Raw genomic sequence first — 8,165 nt, 5'->3', positions numbered from 1 at the left:
TAACTAAGTTAACGTGGAAGTTAACGTGGCTCCTTGGGGGGTTGTGTGGTTGCTTCCAACGTTAGTGACAATGTTGAGTGTCACTAACGTTGTCGACAACTCTCACTTCTCACGTTAGCTCCCACGTTAACCAAGTTAACGTGGGAGTTAACGTGGTGTGTTGCATCCTTAGGCCAACGTTAGTGACAATATTGAATGTCACTAACGTTGGCTTCTCTTCCCCCTTTAACGTTAGAGGCCACGTTAACTAGGTTAACGTGGGCTCTAACATGGCCACTCATGAGTGTTTGCCAACGTTAGTGACAATGTTAAGTGTCACTAACGTTGGCTCAACTTCCCTTCTCCACGTTAGAGTGCACGTTAACTTAGTTAACGTGACTCTTAACGTGGGCAATGATGGCTTTGAGAGTGTTATTGGCAATCACTTTTCTCATTAACCTTGTAAGTTACCTCCCTTTCCTTGCTTTCTTTAGTCCTGAAATCAAGCAACAGAGTGCATCAAAGTTTTAGTCCAAGTCATGGGTAATGCAGCATACAATTTGTCACTAAATTCATGCAAAATCCTCATGAAATAATGTAAAATGCACAATGTATGCTTGAATCAAGGTGTAAGTGAATATCTACCCAAAACTAGCTTATTTCCTAAAGAAATGCATGAAACTACCCTAAGAATAGTAAAGAAAAGGTCAGTGAAACTGGCCAAGATGCCTTGGCATCAATGATTCTTTGTGGAGGGTAAAATCTTGCATGGAATCTGTTCACGACCTACTCCCATGTAGTTAGGCTATCCTTGGGGAATGATTCCAACCACTTTGCTGCCTTATCTCTGTGTGAGAAAGGGAACAAGAATAGTTTGTAGATGTCGGGGTGTACCCCGTTGGACTTTACAGTATCACATATCCTCAAGAATGTGCTGAGATGTTGATAAGGGTCTTCTTGGGCACTTCCTCCATATGAGCAATTGTTCTGAACGAGTGTGATGAGCTGAGGTTTCAGCTCAAAATTGTTGGCAAGAATTGTTGGCTTTAAGATGCTGCTGCCACAATTTCCTGGATTTGGGTTGATGTAGGAGCCTAAGACTCTCCTCTCTTGCCCATCATGATTTACTGGACCTTCTCTGACATGGTTGTGAGCTTCTTCTTCATGATGATTCTCCATGTTCTCCTCCATGTTTGTTTCAAAATACTCTTCCTCTTCCTCAACACCAACAACTCTTTTCCCTCTTACTTCCCTCTTTAATCTAAGGAAGGTTCTCTCAGGTTCAGAATCAAAAGAAGTTGAAGCACTGTTTCTTCTACCTATCATACAACCAACAAGGCAAAAAGAAAGAAAGAAAATGAATGAAAAAATTACTCTTGTTAAAGTGGATGTTAGTGTGAGTGGTGCAATCAATCAAACAGTTAGAAGAGTGGAAATATGTATATAAAAAAAATACTCAAAGAAGAAAGAAACAGAACTCAAAATAAAGGAAAATAAAAGGTGCTAAATAAAATAAAATAACGAGGAATTTAAATTGCTTAATCTAGTTCTCCAATTGATTTAATCACTGTCAAATTTAAGCCAATCCCCGGCAATGGCGCCATAAAACTTGATGATTCGAATCACACCCCATTCAAAATTAGTGAATTAGTCTTTTTGGCAAGTGCACCAAAATTATCGTCAAGTAATAACCCACAGTGGAGTGGGATCGTATCCACAGAGAGTGGCAAATTCGAGCAGTTTTAATCGATTGATGAATTAGTCAAGCAGATCAATAGGATTGTAGAGTGCAGAATTGTAAATGACATAAATGTAAATAACTAGAATATAAAGAAAAGCAATAAAGTGCAGAAATATAAATGGCAGAAAGTAAAGTGCAGAATCATAAATGACTTGAATGTAAATGTAAATGGGAATGGGGAATTGCTGAATGTAAAATTAAGCTATAAAGAAATGGATAGATAAGAATGGGGAAATTCATTGAGATTGGGAGATGTTGTCTCTTTGGATCAAGTCTAGCTTATATCCTCTTCAATCATGCAACTCATTGACCTCTTGGCAATCATGATTGATTGAGCCCCAATCCCTTGGTGACTCAATCTCTCAGATCTTGATCAATAGCCAATTCCTTGGTCTAATTGCTCATGAAGAGAGATATGCTTGGTCCCTGATTATACCATACACCATCATAGGTCCAAGTAGAGGGAGGATTATATGTCACATATCCAAACACCAAAACCAGATTCTACTCTAGTGTGAGAAGGGATTTCAAGCATGGTTTCATGTTTCCTTTCCCAAGGTTCCCATGAAACCCAATTGCATTCAATCTCTTTCCCAAGATAATTGAACACTAAGCATTAAGAACGAACTTCCTTCTAGCAAATCAAAGAGAAGATGAAGAGAAGAAGGATTTCACTATCATTCATCCATCAAGTACAACAGAGCTCCCTCTCTCAATGAGAGGGAAGTTAGCTACTCAGAGCTCAAAAGGTACTCAAAAGTAAAGTGTAAAAGTGGATCTAAAACTGACTGCTTAACCCCCTTCTTCAGTACTTCTTGGGGGTATTTATACTACTCCTATTAAAATAAAAGAATTACAAAAGTGTAAAAGGAAAATTACATTTTGGAGGGAAAAGAAAACACTCAATAAGCATGACTTCTTAGCTGGCGTGTGGCTGGCGTGCCTCTGGCGTGTCACGTGCTCTTCATTTCCAGCTTGGCGTGCCACGCCTACTCCTTCAAGTGGCACGCTCGTCCCTCTCTCAACCTTGGCATGCCACGCCCTTGCTTTATGCTTGGCTAAGCTTCTCTGGAAAGTTGAACTAGCGTGGCACGCCCAGGGTCTGGCATGCCATGCCCAGGGTCTGGCGTGCCACGCCTTCGAGCTCAAGTGGCACGCCCATAGTGCTTGATGAGTCAGGCGTGCCACGCGCAGCTTGGCGTGCCACGCCCCTTTTGTGTCCTCCATTGTAGCTCTCTGGAATTTTGTATCAGCGTGCCACGCCCAGTCTCTGGCGTGCCACGCCCATATGCATGCTTTGAATCTCTTCTCTGGTCTTTAGTACTAGCGTGCCACGCCCAGCTCCTGGCGTGCCACGCCAGTGCGTTTTTGTGGCGTTTGCTTCAAGTGTCACGCCAGTTTCACACGCCTAGCTTCTTGTTTGTCTTCTACTTCATTTTTGATGCTTTTCTCACCTGAAATTCAGCACAACTCATCGCAAAGTAGTGTACCATAATATTCATCAAATAATGCATGAATTGTACTGATCAAATGAGATTTATGCTCTTTTATGGTCTTCTTTATGCAAGAAAGATGGGTAGATGATGCAAGTCATCAGGGGGTTACTCCAGGGTGTCCTATTTTCAGTTCTGCATACTTCTGTCATTGTTCTAAGTGCTATACATGATCACAAACATTAAAAAACAAAAGGGAAAACTATGGAAATCAACTAAAATGAAAACAAATAAAGATAAACAAAAGAAATAAAAGCAATAGTACCCTACTCATGGTTGGGTTGCCTCCTAACAAGCACTTCTTTATCGTCATTAGCTTGACGGAAAGCTCCTTCAAGGAGGAAGATAGTTATAGAGGATTAAATCCTTACTTCTGACTGGGAGCTTCCTTCCTGTGATATCTTAGATCAGTTTAATATGCTCAGGAGACAGGATCTTGTTTACTGCATGAGACAGGATTAGGCTTGCAGTGAATACTACCCTCATCCCTGGTGAGAAGCCTTCAGTAGGGACATTTTTATTCTTTCATCCCCTAGGCATCTTCCTCTTAGGGCCTTCCTCCTTGGTGGATAGTGTACATCTAACACCAAACTTACATTTAGTGTTAGAGGAGATTAAATTAGTTTGAATCAAGGGAGAAGGTTGAGATACTGAATATTGTATGAAAGTACCTACCTTGTCAGGGGATAGTTGAGGTTTAAAAACCTAGAACACCATCCAGTCCTCTTTTAACCTTGGCACCATTTCCCCTCTCTCAACCTCAATAAGGGAGTTATTTGTGTATTCTCCATTGTCAAGTATCACAGAGTCTACTGGGAGGAATAACTCTCCAACCTTGCCAAGGGTTTTCTCCACTAGCCCAATTGGCTGCCTTAGGGATTGGTCAGTCCTTTACAGGGTAATCCTTGTTTCTAATTGATGCCAGAGCATCTTGGCCAGTTTCACTGACCTTTTCTTTACTGTTTTTAGGGTAGTTTCATGCATTTCTTTAGGAAATAAGCTAGTTTTGGGTAAATATTCACCTACACCTTGATTCAAGCATACATTGTGCATTTTACATTATTTCATGAGGATTTTGCATGAATTTAGTGACAAATTGTATGCTGCAATACCTATGACTTGGACTAGAACTTTGAAGCACTCTGTTGCTTGATTTCAGGACCAAAGGAAGCAAGGAAAGGGAGGTAACTTGCAAGGTTAATGAGAAAAGTGATTGCCAATAACACTCTCAAAGCCATCATTGCCCACGTTAAGAGTCACATTAACTAAGTTAACGTGCACTCTAACGTGGAGAAGGGAAGTTGAGCCAACGTTAGTGACACTTAACATTGTCACTAACGTTGGCAAACACACATGAGTGGCCACGTTAGAGCCCACGTTAACCTAGTTAACGTGGCCTCTAACGTTAAAGGGGGAAGAGAAACCAACGTTAGTGACATTCAACATTGTCACTAACGTTGGCCTAAGGATGCAACACACAACGTTAACTTCCACGTTAACTTGGTTAACGTGGGAGCTAACGTAAGAAGTGAGAGTTGTCGACAACGTTAGTGACACTCAACATCGTCACTAACGTTGGAAGCAACCACACAACCCCCAAGGAGCCACGTTAACTTCCATGTTAACTTAGTTAACGTGGAAGCTAACGATGAAGAATGAATGATGAGCCAACGTTAGTGACACTCAACATTGTCACTAACGTTGGGATGGCTAAAAATGGCCACGTTAGAAACAACGCTAACCTAGTTAACGTGGACTCTAACGTGAGATCTAGGGGCACATTGGAACGTTAGTGACAATGTTGAGTGTCACTAACGTTCTCGAAGTTTGGCAAGGCCACGTTAGAAGCCACGTTAACCTAGTTAACGTGGGCTTTAACGTGAAGCAAAAAGGGGCACACTGGAACGTTAGTGACAATGTTGAGTGTCACTAACGCTCTCGAAGGTTGGCAAGGCCACGTTAGAAGCCACGTTAACCTAGTTAACGTGGGCTCTAATGTGAGGCAAAGGGGTACATTGGAACGTTAGTGAAAATGTTAAGTGTCACTAACGTTCTCGAACTTATACTTTCACCAAATGTTAACACCCTTAACGCCCTGAGCTAAAGTCTCTGCCCACTTAGCACTTTCTCTCTGCAAGTAAAGCCAAGCCCAAATGAAGAAAAGAACTACTTCAAGCTCAAGATCCAAAGGCCCAAGACTTGAAGAGCAAACTAGAAGCTGAGAAGAGTAGTATATATAGGAGTAGCTTTGAATTGTTAAAAGGGGAGTTCGGAAAGTTGGAAAAAGAGAATTACTCTCTGTATTTTACTTTCTCTGCAATTTCTAGTTCTATGATGTATTGTCCATCTTTATTTTCATTTTCAAGAGCTATGAACAACTAAACCCCTTTCATTGGGTTAGGGAGCTCTGTTGTAATTTGATGGATCAATACTAATTTTCATTATTCTTCTTCTATCTTTTCTCTTGATTTTATTTGAAAGCTTTCGATCTTCATCTAATTGAGTAGTTATCTTGGAAGAGAAGCTATTCAAACTTGGATCTCTTTTGAACCTTGAAAGAGGAATGAAGAGATCAAGCTAGAATTGCTTTCTCATGCTGGACCAAATTGGGTTTGGATGGGTATGTGACTATAACCCTCTCAATACTTGATTTGGGAAATGCATGTGGTATAATCAGTGACCATACTTCATCTCTTCTCATGAGCAATTGACCAAGGAATTGGCTATTGATCAAGATTTGAGAGATTGAATTGCAAGAAATTATAATTCAATCACTTAAGATTGCCAAGGAGATCAATGAGTGCATTGATTGAGGAAGAGATGAAAATGAACTTGATCTGGAGAATTGCAACATCTCCTAAGCCCAATGAACTCCCCATCTCTGATCTATCCATTCTCTTTAATTTCTGCCATTTACTTTTATGAGCAAATCCCCCATTCCCATTTAAAATTCTGCAATTTAATTTCAGTCATTTACTTCCAGTCCTTTAATTCTAGCATTTACTTTTCTGTTATTTACATTCCCGCCATTTTATTTTCTGCAACTCTCATCCCAAATTCTGGATTCGCTCAACTAGAACGTTCTTCTAATTAAAGTTGCTTGATCAATCAATCCCTGTGGGATTCGACCTCACTCTATTGTAAGTTTTTACTTGACGACAAATTCGGTACACTTGCCGAAAGGAGATTTGTTGAGAGACAAATTTCCACCCGCATCAAGTTTATGGCGCCGTTGCCGGAGATTGATTGTGCATCAACAATGATTAAATTGGAAGATCACTAGATTGAGCATTTTTATTTTTGTGAATTTCATTTTCTATTTGAGTGATTTACTTTTTGTTTTAGTTGAACTTCTTCCCTTCCCCCTCTACTGTTTTGTTTTTCTTTGTTATTTTCAATTCTGTTTGCTAACCCACTAACTGTTTGATATATTGCATCACCCACAACTAACAGTAATTCTGACACAAATACTTTCTGCACCTATCTTTTCTTGCTTGCACTTGATGGTTGTATGACAGGGAGAAGAAGTGGGGCTTCAACTTCCTTCGATTCTAAACCTAAGAGGACCTTCCTTAGATTAAGGAGGGAGGCAAGAGGAAAGAAAGTGGTTGGTGCTGAGGAAGAAGAGGAATTCTTTGAAACAAACATGGAAGACAACATGGAAAACCATCATGAAGAAGAGGATCACAACCATGGGGGAGGAGGTAGAGCAAATCATGCTGGGGAGGATAGAAGAGTTTTGGGCTCTTACATCAATCCAAACCCAGGCAATTATGGAAGTAGCATCCAAAAGCCAACAATCCATGCCAACAACTTTGAACTTAAACCACAGCTCATCACCCTTGTTCAGAATAACTGTTCGTTTGGAGGAGGTGTTCAAGAAGACCCCAATCAACATTTGACCACTTTCCTGAGAATATGTGACACAGTGAAGTCTAATGGTGTTCACCCTGACGCTTATAGACTGCTCCTATTTCCATTCTCACTTAGGGACAAAGCAGCCAAGTGGCTGGAATCTTTCCCAACGGAAAGCTTGACAACTTGGGAAGACGTGGTGAACAAATTCTTAGCAAGATTTTACCCTCCTCAATGAATCAATAGGCTGAGAGCTGAGGTCCAAACTTTTAGGCAACAAGATGGTGAGACTCTATATGAAGCATGGGAGAGGTTTAAAGACCTAACAAGGAGGTGCCCACCAGATATGTTCAACGAATGGGTGCAGCTGCACATTTTCTATGAAGGACTCTCTTATGAGTCAAAGAAGGCCGTAGACCATTCATCCGGAGGATCTTTGAACCAGAAGAAGACTATTGAGGAAGCCATAGATGTTATTGAAACAGTAGCAGAGAACGACTACTTCTATGCTTCCGAAAGAGGGAACACAAGAGGAGTAATGGAGCTAAACAATGTAGATGCTCTGTTGGCCCAAAACAAGCTCATTACCCAGCAGTTGGCTGACCTCACCAAGAAGATGGAGATGAACCAAGTAGCAGCAATCTCCACTTCATCAACAACCCAAGAAGGAGTGAATGGAGAAGCATAGGGGAGTCAGGAGCAAGCCAACTACATTGGGAATTCACCAAGGAAAAACTATGATCCATACTCCAAAACCTACAACCCTGGATGGAGAAACCACCCAAACTTTGGGTGGGGAAGTGAGCAAGATCAAAACCAAGACCAGAGACGTTATAACTCCAACAACAACACTTCTCCACACGCCTATTAAAACCAAAACAGCATATCTGCTCCGAATCACCCATCAATTGATGACAAGCTCTCTAAGATCGAAACCTTAATTGAAGGAGTATGCAAAGACATTCGAAACAGTAAAGCATTCAGAGAGGAAGTGCAGTCAAACATGCAGAATCAAAATGCTGCCATCAAGAAACTGGAGACACAAATCAGCTATCTGTTTAAGTAGCTTCCTAACCACAACTTTTGCTATGATGCCC

The 8,165-nt window shown here is 40.9% G+C and overlaps 1 non-coding gene across 1 annotated transcript; it reads right to left on the bottom strand.

Annotated features, from left to right (window-relative positions):
* Positions 1-7,312: 7,312 nt before the first annotated feature.
* On the bottom strand, positions 7,313-7,419 carry LOC148545323 (small nucleolar RNA R71). The gene has a single exon (XR_015901012.1). It is a non-coding gene; the product is annotated as a small nucleolar RNA R71 (small nucleolar RNA).
* Between the last annotated feature and the right edge of the window lie 746 nt (positions 7,420-8,165).

The sequence above is a fragment of the Arachis ipaensis genome, chromosome B9, assembly GCF_059453495.1.
Source record: "Arachis ipaensis isolate K30076 ecotype BB chromosome B9, ASM5945349v1, whole genome shotgun sequence".
NCBI lineage: Eukaryota > Viridiplantae > Streptophyta > Magnoliopsida > Fabales > Fabaceae > Arachis > Arachis ipaensis.
The sequence above is the reverse complement of the archived record's forward strand: the minus strand, read 5'-3'. Positions and strand labels throughout refer to the sequence as shown.